The sequence below is a fragment of the Myxine glutinosa genome, chromosome 4, assembly GCF_964187855.1.
Source record: "Myxine glutinosa chromosome 4, kmMyxGlut1.1, whole genome shotgun sequence".
NCBI classification, from domain to species: Eukaryota; Metazoa; Chordata; class Myxini; order Myxiniformes; family Myxinidae; genus Myxine; species Myxine glutinosa.
In genome coordinates this window covers 176,576,604-176,596,265 of record NC_136264.1, presented here as the reverse complement: position 1 = coordinate 176,596,265, position 19,662 = coordinate 176,576,604, and the positions used below count along the sequence as shown (strand labels likewise).

The window sequence follows — 19,662 nt, the reverse complement described above, 5'->3', positions numbered from 1 at the left end:
TAACTTTGTCAAAAATGATCGAAATGTCGTGAATCTCGCGACATCGCCGTGATCTCGCGAGATATCGCGAGATCACGGCGAGGTCACGTCTTTTCGAAGCTGCTCCATGCGCTCACGCTTTCGAAGCTAAGTGATATTTCTCAATTGTGTTTTTGTCGAGACTGTATCTATCTTTCGGTGTATGTACCTACAGCGTATCTTTTGGAAAATTTTCGGTGCTAATTTTTCGTTCATGTATACACAATCGTCGGTTAATGGTATCGAGTATTCTGCGGCCTAGTACTCGTAGGCTTAGACTACCGTACCGTCTCAGACCTTGTGGTTTGTTTTTCTCTCAGCGATTCGTCGAATGCGCTGAAATTATTTTCGTTCTCTGTTTCGTACCAGTCGTTCACCCCGTACCTCCTTGTTTAATATCTGTACTCACAAAAAAAAAAAAAAAAAAAAAAAAAAAAATCCCTTCCCAGGTCTTATTCGTTTATTTGTTGTTCTTTTTGTTCGTTCGTTCTTCGTTCGCGATCACGCGGTTAGAAATGTATAATCTCTCCCCTGAACAACTATTTTCTCTCATATATTATAACACCCTTTTCTTCTTTTCCTACAAAAGGATGCTTTCGTCTTGCTCACCAAATCTATTCATTCCAAAATATATATATAATACCATCTCTTACAGTTCCTCCTTTCTACATTCCATAAACTATCCAGAACTCCATCCCTCCTCCAGTGTCCTCAAACGTATTTTTGACTCGAAGGTCTCAAACTCATTTTGCAAAAAATGTTCGTTTCCCATGAATCGTACACTTTTCAAAATCCAATCTCACCCCTCCCCTCCAAATCCTCCCCATCACCCATCCCTTTCAAATCTCCCCCCTTGCCCCTTCCCTCCCCTCCCTCCTAAACTCCCCCCACACCCCTCCCCTCCTAAACTCCCCCCACACCCCTCCCCTCCGAGACTCTCCCTCGCTCCTCCCCTCCTAGACTCCCCTCTCACCCCTCCTCCTCAAAGCATCCTCCCTGCTTCTTCCTCCTTCCAACTTTCACCTTCATCTCCCCAAACCTCCTGCCTTGCTCTTCCCCCTCCTCAAATAACACCTCACTGTGCCTCACCCAATCTCCATCAAACCTTTTGTCTGCCCCATTTTTCCCTTTCTCCAAGCTATTCTGAAATCTCTGACACACCTTCAACAGCTCTCCCTACCTCTTCCTCCTCTTCCACATCTTACCCTACCCCTCCCCCCCCCCTGTTCTGGACCCGATGCTCCCCCTTCCTCTTCATTAACGGTATGGACCTCAAACATCCGGGGCCTTCGCTCAAACTTGACTGACCTCTCCATACAGGTTGCTTCTGACAAACCAGATGTGATCTGCTTAACAGAAACTTTCCTCCTTCATGATGTCTCTGATGCCTTGGTATCTCTCCTAGGTTACTCCCTCCTCCGGTATGATAGACCTGAGCCTCGTCCTGGAGGTGGGGTTGCTATCTTTATAAAAAACTCTCTTCCTCACTCGCCCTCCACTGCCCTCTCTCCACCTCACCCCCAGGAATACCTTTGGCTACGGCTTCCCCTTCGCTCCCACCTTTTGTTCATATGTGTGTTGTACCGTCCACCAATCAGCGATGACTCCATCTACATCTCACTGTCTGATAATATGGACCAACTTCTATCTACCCATCCCAACTCTCTCTTCCTCATATGTGGTGATTTCAATTGTCACCATGCCAGTTGGCTGGGTGTGGGTACCTCTCTCACCATACCATGGCTCTTCAGCAAAGGACTTCTGCGACTCACTGGGACTGACACAATCTGTCAATTTCCCGACCCGGATCTCAGTCAACGGAGCATCTTCTCTTCTGGATTTGGTTATGACAAACTTCCCTGAAAATGTCTGCTGCTCTTCTTCTGCTCCAATCGGCTCATCTGATCATGTGCTTGTCAAAGTGGACATCTCTCTGACCATTCTCAGAGAGCCTCCTCAGCGTCGACGAGTCTGGCATTTCACTCAGGCCAACTGGCACGGTCTTCAAGCAGCCATCAATCATCTGGACTGGTCTCCCATCTCTACCGCCTCTGACATCAACTCATCCTGGGAATTCTTTCAAAGTAAATTGCTCTCTCTCATGCACAGATTTATACCATCTCGTCTTCAGTTGTCATACCCTTCCTCCCGTCCATGGTACACGGAATCTTGTGGTGAGGCTGTTGCCCTGAAACAACTTGCTTTCGTCTCCTGGAAAGCAAATCCAACCGAAGGAAATCTCATTTCCTTTCACAAAGCCCGAAACAAGTGTGTGTCCACCCTCAGGAGAGCCAGGAAACAATATCTCACCATTCTCAAGACCGAACTCTCTTATCTGTCTCCCTCTTCCAAATCCTGGTGGCGTCTGGTCAAATCTGTTTCTGGTGTTTGTTCCCCCTCCATCCCCTCCCTCACCTCAAACGGCTTAACGGCTGACTCCGCACGTGAAAAAGCTGAATGCCTCAACTCTGTGTTTGCCTCTAAATCTTGTGTCCCAAACCCATCCCTCTCTGTACCCACCGTACCCAGTCGTACCCAGCTGCTCCTGGACTCTGTGTCCTTTCCTCCTGACAAGGTGGAAAAGTTTCTGTCAACCCTCGACTCTGATTCTGCAACTGGTCCTGACGGCATCAGCCCACGGGTCCTAAAATCATGTTCTTCTGCTCTTTCACTCCCTCTTTCTGTTCTCTTCACCCTCTCTTTTGCTCAAGGTCATCTGTCATCTGCTTGGAAATCAGCCAACATCACCGCTTTGCACAAAAAAGGTGCAAAAACAGATCCCAGCAACTACAGACCAATCAGCCTTCTCCCAATTATCAGCAAAGTCATGGAATCCATCATTGCTTCAGATATTAAATCTTTCCTCTTCTCCAATGGCTTGATCTCTGATCATCAATTTGGTTTCAGACCTGGTCACTCTACTCTCTCTGGACATGCTGCTTCTGCTTTCTCAACAATGGATGGAGGTCCTCAACACCAAACAGGAAATTAGAGCTGTCTCCCTTGACATTTCACGTGCCTTCGATACGGTCTGGCACCCTGCTCTGCTCTCCAAACTCTCCTCCTTTGGTATCCATGGAAATCTCCACGCATGCCTGGCGGACTTCCTCTCTGGTCGTAGTCAACGTGTGGCCCTGCATGGGTTTCTCTCATCTCCTCTTCCTGTTCAGGCTGGAGTTCCCCAAGGTAGTGTTCTGGGCCCTGTGCTTTTTCTGGTCTTCATCAATGATCTCTCTGACTCTCTTGAAAATCCTCTCTATCTCTTTGCTGACGACTCTACTCTCTGTCGCTCCATTCCTCATCCCTCAGATCGGCAGTCTGCAGCCTCCTCACTCTCTGCAGACCTGGACAAAATCACAGACTGGTCAAACAAGTGGAACATGTCTTTCAATCCTGACAAATCTCACACTCTTACAATGTCTCTCCGAAAGGACCGACTGGACAACCCTCCCATCTACTTTCTCAACAATCCTCTCCAAGAAGTTCTGTCGCTCAAGCTTTTGGGTCTCACTATCTGCCATGATCTTTCTTGGGAAAACCACATTTCCAAGCTGGCCTCCAAAGCCAGTCGCCGACTGGGCATCCTCCGTCGTGCGAAGTCCTTCCTTGGCACACCTGAGCTCCTCACCACATACAAGGCTTTCATCCGCAGCTCAATGGAATACTGTTCCCCCCTCTGGGCTGGTGCTCCTGCCTCACACCTTGCTCGGCTTCACGCTGTTGAGGCCAAAGCTTTCAGAATCATTGGAATCTCCTGCGATGTAGTCAACGCCGAGGGCCTTTCACTCACTCACTCACCGCAGGCAGGTTGGTGGTCTTTCTGTCTTCTACCGACTCCTCTCCGGCCTTGCTCCCCCAGCTCTCTCTGTGCTCTGTCCCCCCAATATTCCTTCAGGTCGCACAAGATCTGCCTGCAACCCTCTTATGGTTAAACTGCCAAAGTCTAGGCTCTCTGCTCACCTTCATTCTTTCATTCCCCTTTTCTCCCGCCTCTGGAACAAACTCCCCCACTCCCTTCAATCCCACTCCTCCCTCCAGGTCTTTAAAACAGCTGTTCACCACCATCTCTTATCTTCCCCCATCGAAAACCTTGATCTTTTCTACCCCCGGTAATTCACCCCAGAGTCCTTGCAGTGTTCATATGTTTTAATCCTCTCCCACCTCCCCCCAAGTCCTCCCGATGTCCCTGCTCTCAAATGTTGTGTTTGTGTCCTTCCCCTTCTTCCCCCTCTCTTTTGTGTCCTCCCCCCTCTCTCCCCATCTTGTCTGCCGCTCCCCTTGTTTTTTGTGTTTTGTGTGTCGGTTTGTCTTTTTGTGTGATTAATGTTTGCTCTTTCACGAGCCTCGATCTTGTATACAAAAAAAAAAAAAAAAAAAAAAAAAAAGTTCGAACTTGACCTGTAACTTATCATGAGGAAACCATGTACCAAGTTTGAAATTATTAGCATTAAGCGTTTAGAAAAACAGTGCGGAAAACTGTTCTTTGCGTGACGGACTGACGGACTGACGGACTGACGAACTGACGGACAGAGGGACGGCGTGCAAACCTATAGTCCCCTACGGTGTACACCGGTAGGGGACTAATAATAACAGTTTGAAGTTTCATTCCTACTGGACTGGTTAGAAGAACAAAATCACATTTGTATTTCTGGTACTTCCTCGAACAACCTCTCTCCTTTATCTTTACATCTGAACCTTACAAGACACTGCCTTGCATCCACAAAAATTATCTCATATACAAACCTCATTCTAACCATTCACTGACCCACTAACCACAGACTAAATTATGTTAACGTTCGGTACCTTCCGGGTGACGGAGAAAGCTGAAATTTGGCGTGCTGGTGGACATCAAATCCGATACACCGGGCAAAATCACAGAACGATGGGAAAGCGTCCGTTAATAAAAATTGATGTTAAAAACCGTAAAAGTGTCCGTTAAAAACAAACAAAGCAAAAAACCTCAATCGATATCTAGCATTTGAAAATTGTAATTTCTACAACAGTAAACTGAAAGAAAAAGCTAAATTGATATCTAACAGGAGATCGGTGATACTTGCCTACAATCATAAAGTTTCTATTTATTATGTATCTACGCATGGTTCGGTATTGTTTACAACACACACACACACACACACACACACACACACACACACACACACACACACACACACAGATATAGATATATTTTTTAATAAACAGGAATTAAATTCCTGCATGGGGCTAGTGTGGAAAATTCTGACTCAACCCGTGACTCATACCAGGGACCTCCATCACTTATGCGGTGACAGCCCACTGCGCTATTGAGCCAATGGAATTTCCTCGGAAATTTTCCCACACTTAACATTGCGAGCTTTATAAAGGCTGATGTCTTACGCGTACGTGCAAGGCAGACCCCGGATGTGAGCGTAAGTATATATGCGTATGTACGTGTATGCAAGTATATGTAGAAGTGCATTGGAAATTAACTCATACCTGCAACAAACAACGAAGTTTATTATTGTTCTTTGGTGCAAAACAAAACATGATTACTCGTTAAACGGTCTAATAGTCTAATATACATGAAACAGATCAGTTCAAATGTTCAAACTGCACTCTGACACACTCTGACATGCAGTTCTGCATATTTAAGTTGTTAAGGCAGCAGTCTCATTACGGATGAATTGTTTCAAGTCTCTAGGGGTCGTAGGATTACTCGCATACACTTTGTGTTTGAGGAAACCCCAAAGGAAGAAATCACAGGGTGTTGTTAAATCACAAGACCGCGATGACCATTCAACCGGACCTTGACGGCCAATCCATTTGTCTGTAAAGTTCAAATCAAGGGCCTGGCATACACTGGCAGCATAATGAGCAGGTGCACCATCATGCATGAACCACATTTGGCCATCATTGAGTGGAAATACATGCTGCTCCAACATTAGAAGGTAATGTGCAGCATTCACATTTTCTTCGAAAAATATTGGTCCAACAATGCCTCCAGAAGAAATGCCCGCCCAGACAGACAAGCTAGCTTGATACTGACGTTGTGCTTAACAGTAAATTGTGAGTTGTATACTGCCCATATCACGTTGTTCTGACGATTCACAGAACCAGATAAAGTAAACTTGGATTCATCGGACCACAAGATACTGATCTGCAAATCATTGTCCATATCCGTTAACCCAAGCAATGTCTCACATGCCTCACCGTGCCTGTCAAAATCATCATCAGATAGTTGGTGATTGAATCTGGGTATATATGGTTTCGCATTAAGGTCTTTTAGTATTCTTCGAATCAATGATTGGCTTATGTTGGTGATGTTTAATAAATGCCGTGTTGATAATGGTGTTTACTGTCGATTTGTTGTTGAATGACCGACCGCCTGTTTTCCTCAGTTCGATCAGAACGAGGCCTACATGGTGACTGTTTTGGAAGAATGCTGCTGGTTTCATCAAACTGCTTGTTTATTCTGCTGATGGTTCTTCTGTCAATTGCATCGGTGCCACATTCTTTGACAAGTTGTCTATGAATTTCAGCCGAATTTCCAGATACAGAATACAAGCGTACAACACAAATTTTCTGTCTCACGATATCCTCCATCATATTAGGGCATCCAATTCATAATGAACTGAACTAATGCAAAGACAAACACGTGCAGCACAGTGAGCGAATCTCACCCCGATCCATCTCACGTGATGCACCTCACCCTGTTGCATATCACGTGATGCCTGTGAGTGTTGCAGCGGTCACATCCATTTACGAGTAATCATATTTTGTTTTGCACCAAAAATGTACCCAGGGTTTCTGGACCACCCTATATACTGTATATACAGACTTGGCATTTAATATGGAATATTTTTTTTTTTCGTGACTTGGGTTTACTTTTTTAACTCAGTATATCAATCTGGTGAGTTTCTTTTACACTTTGGTGATTTATTTGTTTAAAGAACCATGTCACTGATTGTCTGTCGCAGCAAGAAGTCAACAACAGGATTATATCACAGGTGGCGTGGCAAAATGTACGGACAGGTGCATTTGACGATTGGCTTCACAGTCGGGTATACAAGGGTTGTTGCGTTCTGTATTCGTGGAAAGCAACTGCTGCACGTCTCCAAAAGTTATTGCCGCTTCCTCTGGAGATGGTCCGTCAACTCGACAATGCTGTTTGTCATGGAGTGGTGGCTTTACGAAATTACGGCATGAAAGACCGTGCTATTGCTCGGGAGTATGGCATCACTCAAGGTCAGGTGTCAAAGATCCTGAAACGAAATGCTCAGAGGGGTGTCCCTACTCCAATACCGAGGCCAGGACGTCCCCGCAGAACCACAAGGAGGGATGATAGCCAGCTGCACCGGATAGTCCGCAATGGCCGTACCAAGTCAGCTAATCGGCTTAGGGCTGAGTGGCAGCAACTGACAAATGTGCCTGTATCCAGAAGGCTAGTCAACCAACGACTGTTTCAAGCAGGCTATCGTGCCAGGGGTCCCCTGAGAAAGCCACGCCTGACCAGACAACACCGCCAGTGCCGATTGCAGTGGGCCAGAGAGCACCGTCAATGGCAGCCAGGACACTGGAATCACGTGATCTTCAGTGACTAGTCTAGATTTCTGGTTTGTCGTCAAGATGGCCACGTCCGAGTGTGCAGACAAGTGCATGAAGCCTCCAACGAAGATTGTATAGTGCCATGAGTCCAAGCTGGAGGTGGTGGGGTGACCGTTTGGGCTGCTTTTCATGCAGGGGGCAAAACTCCTGGTTGTTCTGAATGGAAACCTGAACCAGTTCAAGTACAGGGTCATTCTGGAAGAAACATTGCTTCCATTTGCTCGTGCAGCCTTTCGAGGAAACTTTGTCTTCCAAGATGACAATGCACGGCCTCATCGTGCTCGCATGATCCAACACTTTCTTCCTGACCGTGGTGTAGAGCATATGGAGTGGCCTGCCATGTCCCCGGATATGAATCCGATAGAGAACTTGTGGGCAGAATTAACGCGTCAAATCGACCACTTGAACCAGCAGCCGACCTCTGTGCGTGAATTGCAGCAGGCTCTTGTCACTGCATGGCAAGAAATTCCTGTCCAAACCTTGGAAAATCTCGTGAACAGCATGACTCAACGTGTGCGTGCTCTCCTGAATGCTCGTGGGGGTTACACGAAGTACTGAACTGTAATTTTACTGTCTGTAATCCCAGTCATAATCGAACTTTTGTTTTTGTTAAAAAAAATTTTTGACTAATGTGCAAAATAAAGAGATACTTCTGGAAAACGTACAGAAGCTTATCACAGTACTGCCTATGAATTGAGTTCGATATCAGTTTACATCACTTTCAAGGATCAATTTATTTGTTTCGAAATGTCAAATGTGGTTTTTGTTTCTTTTAAAGGTCACATTAACAAAATCTAGAATAATTTCAACATAATTCCAATGAACTTTTGGTTCTAAGTCATCTTGAAAAGTAAGTTCACCCCCACAAAAAAAGATTCCATATTAAATGCCAAGTCTGTATATATATATATTGTTGCGGTTTTGTGAATAAGGATAACCCCCCCTCGTAGGTAGTCGCACCACAACGTGTAGCCTCGCTTTCGTTCAGTTATTTCTTAGTAAATGTAAGCATAGTCTCCTTTCCGGTGTTAGTTTTGCGTTGAGCAGGCCAGTGAGTTCGGTGTTCTTTGAGCTGAAATGCCATGTGCTCGGCCTGGAACAAGTCTGGCAAGGCCGAAGGGAGGAGCTGCAGGGGGAGTGGCCAGTAAGCTGCGAGCAGCCAATCGGTGCCCAAGGGGAGTGGCTCACAACGGCAGTGAGAGGAGTGGCTTGGAACATTCGGGTGAGGCTGGGGAGGGGCCATATAAGACCCTGCCCCGAGCCCCCCACGTCAGAGAGCTGAGAACCGCAGCAGAACGAGAGAGTCGCCCAGTCCCTGAGTCAGAGCTTTTGTCTCAGCACGAGTGAAGTGCATTGCTTGTTATAGCCTCACTGTACACGAACTCTCCCCGTGCCCTGCGCTCTGCGGCTGTATTAATCACGCTTGTGGAGACGATCCATTCCGGGCCACAGACGCGCGACCTCCTTGCCTGCGCTCCCAGCACATGTGCCGTGAACAACCGAGGGCCACGCCGGGCGAGCTGTCCGGGAGCGACCGGCGTCAAGGCACGTTTGGCGCGCGAACTTTTCTTCCTCCTTTTCCCCCACGTGAGTCAGTGGGCCCATGTCTGGGGAATAAGTTAAGACTGCTTAAGTGCCTGCTCTGTGTCCCTTCCCTTTATCCGGATCACTGTACATTATAAATAAACCTGTGTTCTTTCTTATATTTGATCGTTCCCGTCCTTTCCATCTATTGGCCTAGCATCGCACGAATAAAACCGCTTGAATCGGGTTCAATCAAAGTAACGGCACGAGTCACATGATACGCAAACCGCTTGGCGTATTCGATTAGCGTGGCTTGTGCGAGGTTCAGTCCCCGTTCTCATTGCAGCGTGGGTACCAAAGGTATGTGTGGAATCGACTCGATACCCTTTCCCGCGCTCGCTACGGGAGTGGCGACTCAGCCTCGTGGACTCGAAGACCCGAGGGGGAAAAGGGGTTTAACTCCCCCTCTGTATGTCGACGGGCTTTGAGAGATCCGCAACAATATATATATATATTTACATAATTTTATTTTAGATTTTCTTTAAAAATTTTTTATCTCCCGTATCAAACCGCAGCTGCAGGTAACAACCCCCTCCTCGTGTTGCTCTGCCCCTCCCTGTAGCTGTTCCACATTCCCTAAGGGGCTCAGTTTCTCTCGATACCCTTTCAGTCTAGGCCCCACCCGACTCTCCCATATCCAAATCCAGCTCAGAGCCAAAACACTCCCCCTGCTGGGTATCCAGTTTCGGAGCCTCAATCATTATTCGTGGTGAGGTGACCCAATCATTCGTGGTGACCCAATCATTATTCGTGGTGAGGGCCCCCTCGGTCACTCTAACCTCATCAACGGACCGACTCACCTCAATCCCCAAGCTCCTTTGGACCTGGTCAATGTCCTCCCCGATGGTATTGTCACAGGTATTCAGCCACTCCTGTGTCACATCATTCTCATCATCACTAATAAATTCTGGCCCCACCAGGCTTTGATCAATAAATACCCGGTCCGGTTCAATTACCCGGACCCCCAATACCTCTACCCCTTCTTGCTCTGCACAACTGCCCTGGTGCAGCAAGGATTCAAATTCATCCCCCTGTTGATGTGTTGCGGCATCCACTCGGCCCCGATAACCTTCCAGGCCTTCATTCCTCAAACATTCCCCATTTACTTCCAAACATTCCAAATTTCCTTCCCACAATTCCCCATTTACCTGGCACTCCCCAGTTACCTATCGACACTCCCCATTCACCTCCAAATTTCCTTCCCAAACTTCCCCATTTAAATTTTTACACTCCTCATTTCCTTCCCGCTTTGATTCGAATTCCGTTGCCATTCCCGGCTCCTGGGCCCCATCGGCACCATTCTTTTGTTCTTCCTTCAATTCATTCGTTTGTTCACATGGAGTTTTCGTTTCTTTAATCAGGGCAACCATTCGTTTACTACATCCCCTCATTATCCCCATCATTTCTTCATGATGGGCTTTCAATGAATTTATCATGGCCTGGAAATCCATCGGGCCAGTCTCTGCAGCGGGGGAGGTTCCATCTCTATGCTCCACCCCCTCTATATTTGGCTCACTTCCAACGCTACCAGCATCTTCTATCCTCCCTTCCATATTACGCACCCCCTCCATCCGTCGAAAGGAGGTCGTTTCCCCACGAGTATTTTACCTCAGGAATCGATTTAAATTTAGCGATGCTCTGTGTGCGTCTCACACACCCAATTGACTATACCAATTTATATCGCCTCAGGCTAAAAAATGTTTTACTTCCGAATGCTCCACTCCTGACACCAAATTATTCCAGAAGGTTAAAATCCCACTCCTGAATACCATTTGTCCTGTGACTCCCCTCGGTGAAGACCGGGAAATCACGGTTGGAATCGAGCGTTAATGAAAGCGTTATTCAATGGCGGATTTCACTATAAATGCACGGGTGGAAGGGAGAGGAAGAAGAAGCGGGAGCTCTTACCTGTCAGTCCCGAGCAGTCTTCACACCTACAGGAAATAAATAACTCACACCGAAATGGGTTTAGAACAAGTCAGGAGACGACGATGGTTCACGAGCGAGCGGTATTCAATGACAAAGGACGGACTATAACCGAATCAGGCCCGGACTGGGTGGTTGGGGGCCCACGTGGCAGGTGTCAGCCCCCAACATGCAGTGTACATGCCTATTTACAAAGGGCCCCAATGCGCTGCGTGCACAGGCCTTTAAGAGTCAGCTGTACATAATTGTGAGTGGTGCTGGCCCGGAAAATGTCAAAACGAAGGTTACTGACCTTAAAATTAGATATAAAAGAATGTATAATCAGTTATGAGGTTAGTTAGCTACACAATACCGAAAATTTGGTTCGATTCGGACAACTTTGAAAATTTGACCTTTGTGACCTTCAAAGGTCAAAGGTCGAAGATTCTGAAATTTGTTGGAAAACTTGTATTTCATTATGTATGTGATAATATAAGCTCATGTACGACATTTCACCCTATAAGGAAGCGAACAATGTAATAAAACCATCAAAAATCGACTTTTCTAAATTTTATGACCTTGTGACCTTGACCTTGGGGCGAAAATGAAAAATCGAGCTCCGTGGGGCTAGACACATGACATTGGCCTAACCAAATACCGAAACCCCTGTCAGATTCCACCAACTCCCTCGGAGAAGATGTAGCTTGAACTCGATTACCCCCTAAAAAGACATCTTTTTCGGGCGTGGCTCCGCCCACAATGGGCGCAATACGCCCACTCTAGGCAGGACACAACTAGATCATGATGTCAACCTCCCACCAAAGTTTCATCAAGATCGGATGATATCATCGGGTAGTTATGCTGCAGACAGACAGACACACAGACACACAGCCATGACGAATATAGTGGTCACTGTTTGATAACTCGTGAACCAATATACAGTGAAAATAATTTAAGGGTTTATTTACAACAGTATGCCGGGACAAGAGAAATGCGATGATGTAACTAAAATATAATTTGGGACCCACACACCAGACTTCAACACAGATGAAAGGATGAAAGAAACTGGAAAATAAAATACGTGTAATTATTACACTTATCTCAAGCAGCTCGTGGGGTCTTGTCAGGGTCGCCAAGCTTGAGCACGTAGTCTGGGCGCGGCTCCGCTCCTGGCATGAACACAGGCCTCGCTGTACAGTCCGTCTCACGCCACAACACTCGTACGCAGGCACCAGTAGCAAGAGGTCGAGGGCAGAGGTGGGTGAGAAGAGTAGGAGGTCGAGGGCAAAGGTGGTGAAAGGAGCAAGGGGTCGAGGGAGAGGTATCACGAGGCAGCAGAGGGAAGAGGTCCAGGCATGAAGGGATCCCAAAACGAGAAGCAGAAGGGTCAAAATGTCGGTCTCCTCGTCCTTTTAACGTCAGCCCATTATGTCACCGGCGCTTCTCCTCCAATCTGCGCGTCACTTCTTGCTCGCCCCTCACATCCCCCAATCCGAGGGAAGCTTCTTGGCCCTCCCCTGGCCAATCACCAGTCCTTCCTTACTCTGACAATCGGCGGCCTTCGTCCTGTGGTGTATTCCTTCCACCAATCAGTGGCCAGCTTCTTGCACCTACCTTGACCAACCACGAGCCTCATCCTGCCTCGTCTCCCTATTAGTGGTGTCTTGTCCAATGGTGTGATCTCCCCATCAACCCTTTGACCAATCCTTCGCGAGGTGGGCGTGGCCTCAGCCTGCCTTGCTCAATGTTTCATCGCCATGCTGGCGCAATGCGCGGCACTTCCTGACTGTTCTTCCGGTAAGTTTTATTGTGAGGGGAATTTTTATTAGTGTGTGCGCTAATGGGGATGGATTCCTAACTAGTGTCTAGGTGCGTTGCCATATGGGACAATGGAATGATCACATGTTTGACACACAGGGGAATTAGCATAATCCCTATTCTACTTATCACAAAGTCATCCTTATATGACCACAAATATACACTTAATCCGACATCCGGGCTAGACAGAACTTATTACATGTGGGATTCCCTATCACGACAACCGGAGCATAATACCTATGCAGATCTACAAGAATCTATATGTGTCTCTACCCCAAAATTCATAACAATATATATATATATATATATATATATATAACTGTAAGAAATAGTAGAAACTCCAAAGTACGAGCAGGGCGTCTCATTTGTATTGAATATATAATCGTTAGATTAAATAAGACGCGGACGTAGCTTCAGGACGTCGATCTTTAATTGTCGACCAAGCTTTCGACCAACAAAGGTCTTCTTCTGAGTCTACAAAAACAGCAGGCATGTATATCAGTCAAGCGTGTATGGTGATATCTGTGTGAGATGTGTGACGTGTGTAGAAAATGCATACAGAAGGAAGAGCCACGCCAAAGCTCACTCACCAGCCCCAAGTTCAACGGAAGTGACCGTTTCCGTTACGGTCACTTCCGTTAGAGTGCACGTGCATATACAAATATAGAGATATACATACATAAACACACAAGCATATATTCATATCCCATTTATATTCATATAATATATTTATATATTTATATAAATGACATATAAAGGTAGAATGAATGAATGAATGAATGAATAATGAATGAATGAATGAATGGGTTACGGTTAACAATTTGATTGGGTTGATGTGGGAACATGCTTTAGTCATCAAAATTTATGCCATGAGGGACTTTTGTCCGAAGTTTGTGTATCCAAAAGGACTCACGTTTCAGAATCGTGGTGTGTGATCGATTTGTGATTGATTCAATGGCAGAGATCTGAATGTCATTTATAGAGTGATCCGGTTGATTAAAGTGTATCGTGTAAGGTAGAGATTTACCCTGACTGGTGTGGAAGTTATTGATTTCTGACCGGGTGTTATTAAATCGTGTGTAGAGTGTATTTTCAGTTTTTCCAACATATTGTTTGGTGCACTTTTGGCAAGTGATTAGGTATATGACCCATGTAGATTTGCAGTTCATATAGGAGGTGATGGGGAATTTTTGTCCAGTGCTAGAACTACAGAATTTGTTTCCTTCTAGTAAATGTTTGTGAATAATGCATTTGTTTGCTGTGCATTTATAGAAGCCAGGGATCCTAGTTTCTTTGTTGTGGGGCTGTGGGTGCTTTGCTTTTACCAAGAGGTCCCTGAGTGTCCGACCACGTCGAAATGATGTTAGTGGAGGTTGAGGAAATGTGGTGCCGAGTGTTTCTGATTGATGGAGGAGAGGAAGGGCCTTATTCAGAATACTTGGCAATTGGGATGAGGTAGCAGAGTAGGTGGTTACCAGTGGGACACGGTTAGTTGCAGGTTTGGGTTTGTAAGTCAGAAGGTCTGCTCTCGGTATGTGTTTTGCTCGGGTTATTGCTTCTTGCACAGAGTGAGGGTCATAGTTTCTTGCAATGAAGTGTGTTTCTAATTGGCAGAGAGAAGTTTCTTCTGCCATTTTTGTTGAGCAAATGCGTCTTACTCTGAGTGCTTGACTGTATGGTATGCTTGCAATTGTATGTTTAGGATGAGATGAAGAAGGGAGAAGGTAAGAGTGAGTGTCTGTTGGTTTGGTGTATAGTTCTGTTTCGAGTCTGTTATTTTGAATGCATATATATATATAATCGTTAGATTAAATAAGACGCGGACGTAGCTTCAGGACGTCGATCTTTAATTATGTACACCTTAATATTATGTACAATTTTATTAATTATGTACAATTTATTAAATGATGTACACTTTAATATGTAAAATTTAATTTAATCAAATGTACACCAAATTAAAGATCGACGTCCTGAAGCTACGTCCGCGTCTTATTTAATCTAACGATTATTTATTCAATACAAATGAGATGCCCTGCTCGTACTTTGGAGTTTCTACTATTTCTTACAGTTATATATATATATATATATATATATATATATATATATATATATATATATATATACGTATATATATATATATATATATATATATATATATATATATATATATATATATATATACAGACTTGGCATTTAATATGGAATATTTTATTTGTGGGGGTGAACTTACTTTTCAAGATGTCTTAGAACTAAAAGTTCATTGGAATAATGTTGAAATTATTCTAGATTTTGTTAATGTGACCTTTAAAAGAAACAAAAACCACATTTGACATCATTTAGAAACAAATAAATTGATCCTTGAAAGTGATGTAAACTGATATCGAACTCAATTCACGGACAGTACTGTGTTAAACTTCTATACGTTTTCCAGAAGTATCTCTTTATTTTGCACATTAGCCAAAAAAATTTTTAACAAAAACAAAAGTTAAATTACGACTGGGATTACGGACAGTAAAATTACAGTTCAGTACTTCGTGTAACCCCCACGAGCATTCAGGAGAGCACGTACACGTTGAGGCATGCTGTTCACGAGATTTGCCAAGGTTTGGACAGGAATCGCTTGCCATGCAGTTACAATAGCCTGCTGCATTTCACGCACAGAGGCAGGCTGCTGGTCCAAGTTGTCGATTTGACACGTTAATTCTGCCCACAAGTTCTCTATCGGATTCATATCCGGGGACATGGCAGGCCACTCCATATGCTCTACACCACGGTCAGCAAGAAAGTGTTGGATCATGCGAGCACGATGAGGCCGTGCATTGTCATCTTGGAAGACAAAGTTTCCTCGAAAGGCTGCACGAGCAAATGGAAGCAATGTTTCTTCCAGAATGGCCCTGTACTTGAACTGGTTCAGGTTTCCATTCAGAACAATCAGGTCAGTTTTGCCCCCTGCATGAAAAGCAGCCCAAATGGTCACCCCACCACCTCCAGCTTGGACTCTTGGCACTATACAATCATTGTTGTAGGCTTCCTGCACTTGTCTGCGCACTCGGACGCGGCCATCTTGACTATAGACCAGAAATCTAGACTCGTCACTGAAGATCACGTGATTCCAGTGTCCTGGCTGCCATTGACGGTGCTCTCTGGCCCACTGCAATCGGCGCTGGCGGTGTTGTCTGGTCAGGCGTGGCTTTCTCAGGGGACGCCTGGCACGATAGCCTGCTTGAACCAGTCGTTGGTTGACTAGCCTTCTGGATACAGGCACATTTGTCAGTTGCTGCCACTCAGCCCTAAGCCGATTAGCTGACTTGGTACGGCCATTGCGGACTAACCGGTGCAGCTGGCGATCATACCTCCTTGTGGTTCTGCGGGGATGTCCTGGCCTCGGTATTGGAGTAGGGACACCCCTCTGAGCATTTCGTTTCAGGATCTTTGACACCTGACCTTGAGTGAAGCCATACTGCCGAGCAATAGCATGCTGTTTCATGCCGTAATTTCGTAATGCCACCACTCCATGACAAACAGCATTGTCGAGTTGACGGACCATCGCCAGAGGAAGCGGTAATAACTTTAGGAGACGTGCAGCAGTTGTTTTCCACTAATACAGAACGCAACAACCCTTGTATACCCGACTGTGAAGCCAATCGTCAAATGCACCTGTCCGTACATTTTTCCACGCCACCTGTGATATAATCCTGTTGTTGACTTCTTGCTGCGACAGACAATCAGTGACATGGTTCTTTTAACAAATAAATCACCAAAGTGTAAAAGAAACGCATCAGATTGATATACTGAGTTAAGAAAGTAAACCCAAGTCCAGAAAAAAAAAAATTCCATAGTTTAATGCCAAGTCTGAATATATATATATATATATATATATATATATATATATATATATATATATATATATATATATATATATATATATATATATATATATATATATATATATATATATTGGAGCATATGCGATTTTTTTTTTTAAATCTTAGAATACAAGGAGCTATGAGAATCACCATATTGTGATGATGACCATCCATCATCAGCCTGTTTTAAGTTGGTTGCAGGACGAAGGCATCCCTCAAATCGAGTTTGCAGTTCTGTATTGGCATAATCGCTACGCTTGCCAAGTCAGGTTTAGCGAGAGAGAGAAAGTTTTGGCAGAAATTTGGACAGGGTGCCAGCCATAACAAGCGTAATATTCGTGAAAGATACAGTGTCTTGGGGGATCTATATTATCCACCAACAACCAGTGCTGGTAGACGGGATCTCCATCTTAACATCATTCTGAAGGATGCCACACACAGCGATGCATTGCCCTTCATGGAAAACACCAGGTTTACCGTTTATAGTCAGATCGAGGTTCGAACCCAGGAACCCAGGTTAGACAGCTTAAACTCCTTACCTCTAATCTATCCAGCCAGCTCAATCACCACATAAAGGTGAGGAAAAATAATTGTGGAAGCATTTGAATTCCCACCTAACCCAACATGGTTGTTACCTCCGCCACCAAAAGGATGCAAGTTATGTTTTCACCCCTGTCTGCCCGTTTGTTTGTCCGTTTGTTTGTGAACAAGATATCTCAAAAAGTTGTTGACGGATTCGGACGAAATTTGGCAGAAAGGTAGCGTATGTGACAAGGACAAAATGATTAGATTTTGGGGTAGATCCGGATTCGGATCCGGCTACTAGAATTTTAAGTGATTCTTCACCATTGGGAGATAGGGCCAAAAACAATACATAGCAGGATATCTCAAAGAGTTGTGGATGGATTTGGATGAAACTTGTTGGACCGGTTGGGTGTGTGACAAGGAAGAATGGATTCGATTTTGGTGAAGATCTGAATATGGACTCGGATATGAGATTCGGTTCTCTCCTGAGTGACGTTCTCGTACCTGTGTTTGTTTGTTACTTGGCGAAAATATTTCGCCGAATATGTTCGTCTGTCAGTTTTTCAACACGATTTTTGTCCACATTTCTGAATCGTTCTGATTTTTTGTTGTGTGTGTGTGTAGGTAACCGGCCGAGTATGGCAATACAAGTTTTTAGGTTAGGATTTGGATGCGGATCCGTATCCTAGAATTTTAAAAATGATCCTTTAACATTGGAAGATAGAGTGAATTAAAGTTAATTAAATTAAGTTATATTCAGCAAATAAATCTATTATTTATTTGCTTATTTATTAATTTATTTATTTAATAGCCCTGACGGTGGAGGCAATGCTGTAGCAGTTTGATTCGTTCGTTTCGCCAAGTGTCGCTCAATGAGTGATTTCTAGTTTATGTCTTACTTGCAAAAATCGAAGATTTGTCAAGTATATTGTTTGGTCTTGTGCGTTATTTTGAATGTTTGTCTGTCTGTTTGTGCGTCTGTCAATCACCTGCAGGTCACATTCACCTCTAAGCTGTCGATACTGGGTTTGAATCTGGACCCAGCTATAAACTGCCATCCTGGTGTTTCACACGAAGAGTGACTCATCAATGTGTGTGCTGCATGTTAAACCTGCTGGATGTTATGATGGATGTCATACCAGTCGTTCCATCTGACGTCATTAGTTGATGGATGTTAAAAAGTCGTTAGTTGATGGACGTTAAAAAGTCATTAGTTGATGGATGTTAAAAAGTCAATAGTTGATGGATGTTAAAAAGTCATTAGTTGATGGATGTTAAAAAGTCAATAGTTGATGGATGTTAAAAAGTCATTAGTTGATGGATGTTTAAAAGTTATTGATTGATGGATGTTAAAAAGTTATTAGTTGGTGGATGTTAAAAAGTCATTAGTTGATGGATGTTAAAAAGTTATTAGTTGATGGATGTTAAAAAGTTATTGGTTGATGGATGTTAAAAAGTCATTAGTTGGTGGATGTTAAAAAGTCATTCGTTGATGGATGTTAAAAAGTCATTCGATGATGGATGTTAAAAAGTCATTACTTGATGGATGTTAAAAAGTCATTAGTTGATGGATGTTAAAAAGTCGTTAGTTGGTGGATGTTAAAAAGTCATTAGTTGATGGATGTTAAAAAGTCATTCGTTGATGGATGTTAAAAAGTCATTCGATGATGGATGTTAAAAAGTCATTACTTGATGGATGTTAAAAAGTCATTAGTTGATGGATGTTAAAAAGTCGTTAGTTGGTGGATGTTAAAAAGTCATTAGTTGATGGATGTTAAAAAGTCATTAGTTGATGGATGTTAAAAAGTCATTAGTTGATGGATGTTAAAAAGTCAATAGTTGATGGATGTTAAAAAGTCAATAGTTGATGGATGTTAAAAAGTCATTAGTTGATGGATGTTAAAAAGTCATTAGTTGATGGATGTTAAAAAGTCATTAGTTGATGGATGTTAAAAAGTCATTAGTTGATGGATGTTAAAAAGTCATTAGTTGATGGATGTTAAAAAGTCATTAGTTGATGGATGTTAAAACGTCATTAGTTGGTGGATGTTAAAAAGTCATTAGTTGATGGATGTTAAAAAGTCATTAGTTGATGGATGTTAAAAAGTCATTAGTTGATGGATGTTAGTCATTCGTTGGTGGATGTTAAAAACATCATGGTATCCTTTATGAAGAGTACGTGAGTCATCACAGCCACTGAACAATCTCCAAATTCCTGCATAATCAGTCGAGTATCCTGTGTCAGAAAATGCGTTGGTGTCTTTTCCTCGAATGAAGAAAACGCTATTTTATCTGCGATAAGCTGCACCTTGTGGGTTTGGTCGTGTATGAGTATTCGTGTTTTGGTTTCATTGCATCATCCTGG

The 19,662-nt window shown here is 44.0% G+C and overlaps 1 protein-coding gene across 1 annotated transcript in view; it reads right to left on the bottom strand.

Annotated features, from left to right (window-relative positions):
- LOC137425504 (cystine/glutamate transporter-like) overlaps positions 1-19,662 on the bottom strand; it is a 97,858-nt gene that overhangs the window by 76,704 nt on the left and 1,492 nt on the right. The gene's annotated exons all lie outside the window — the stretch shown is intronic.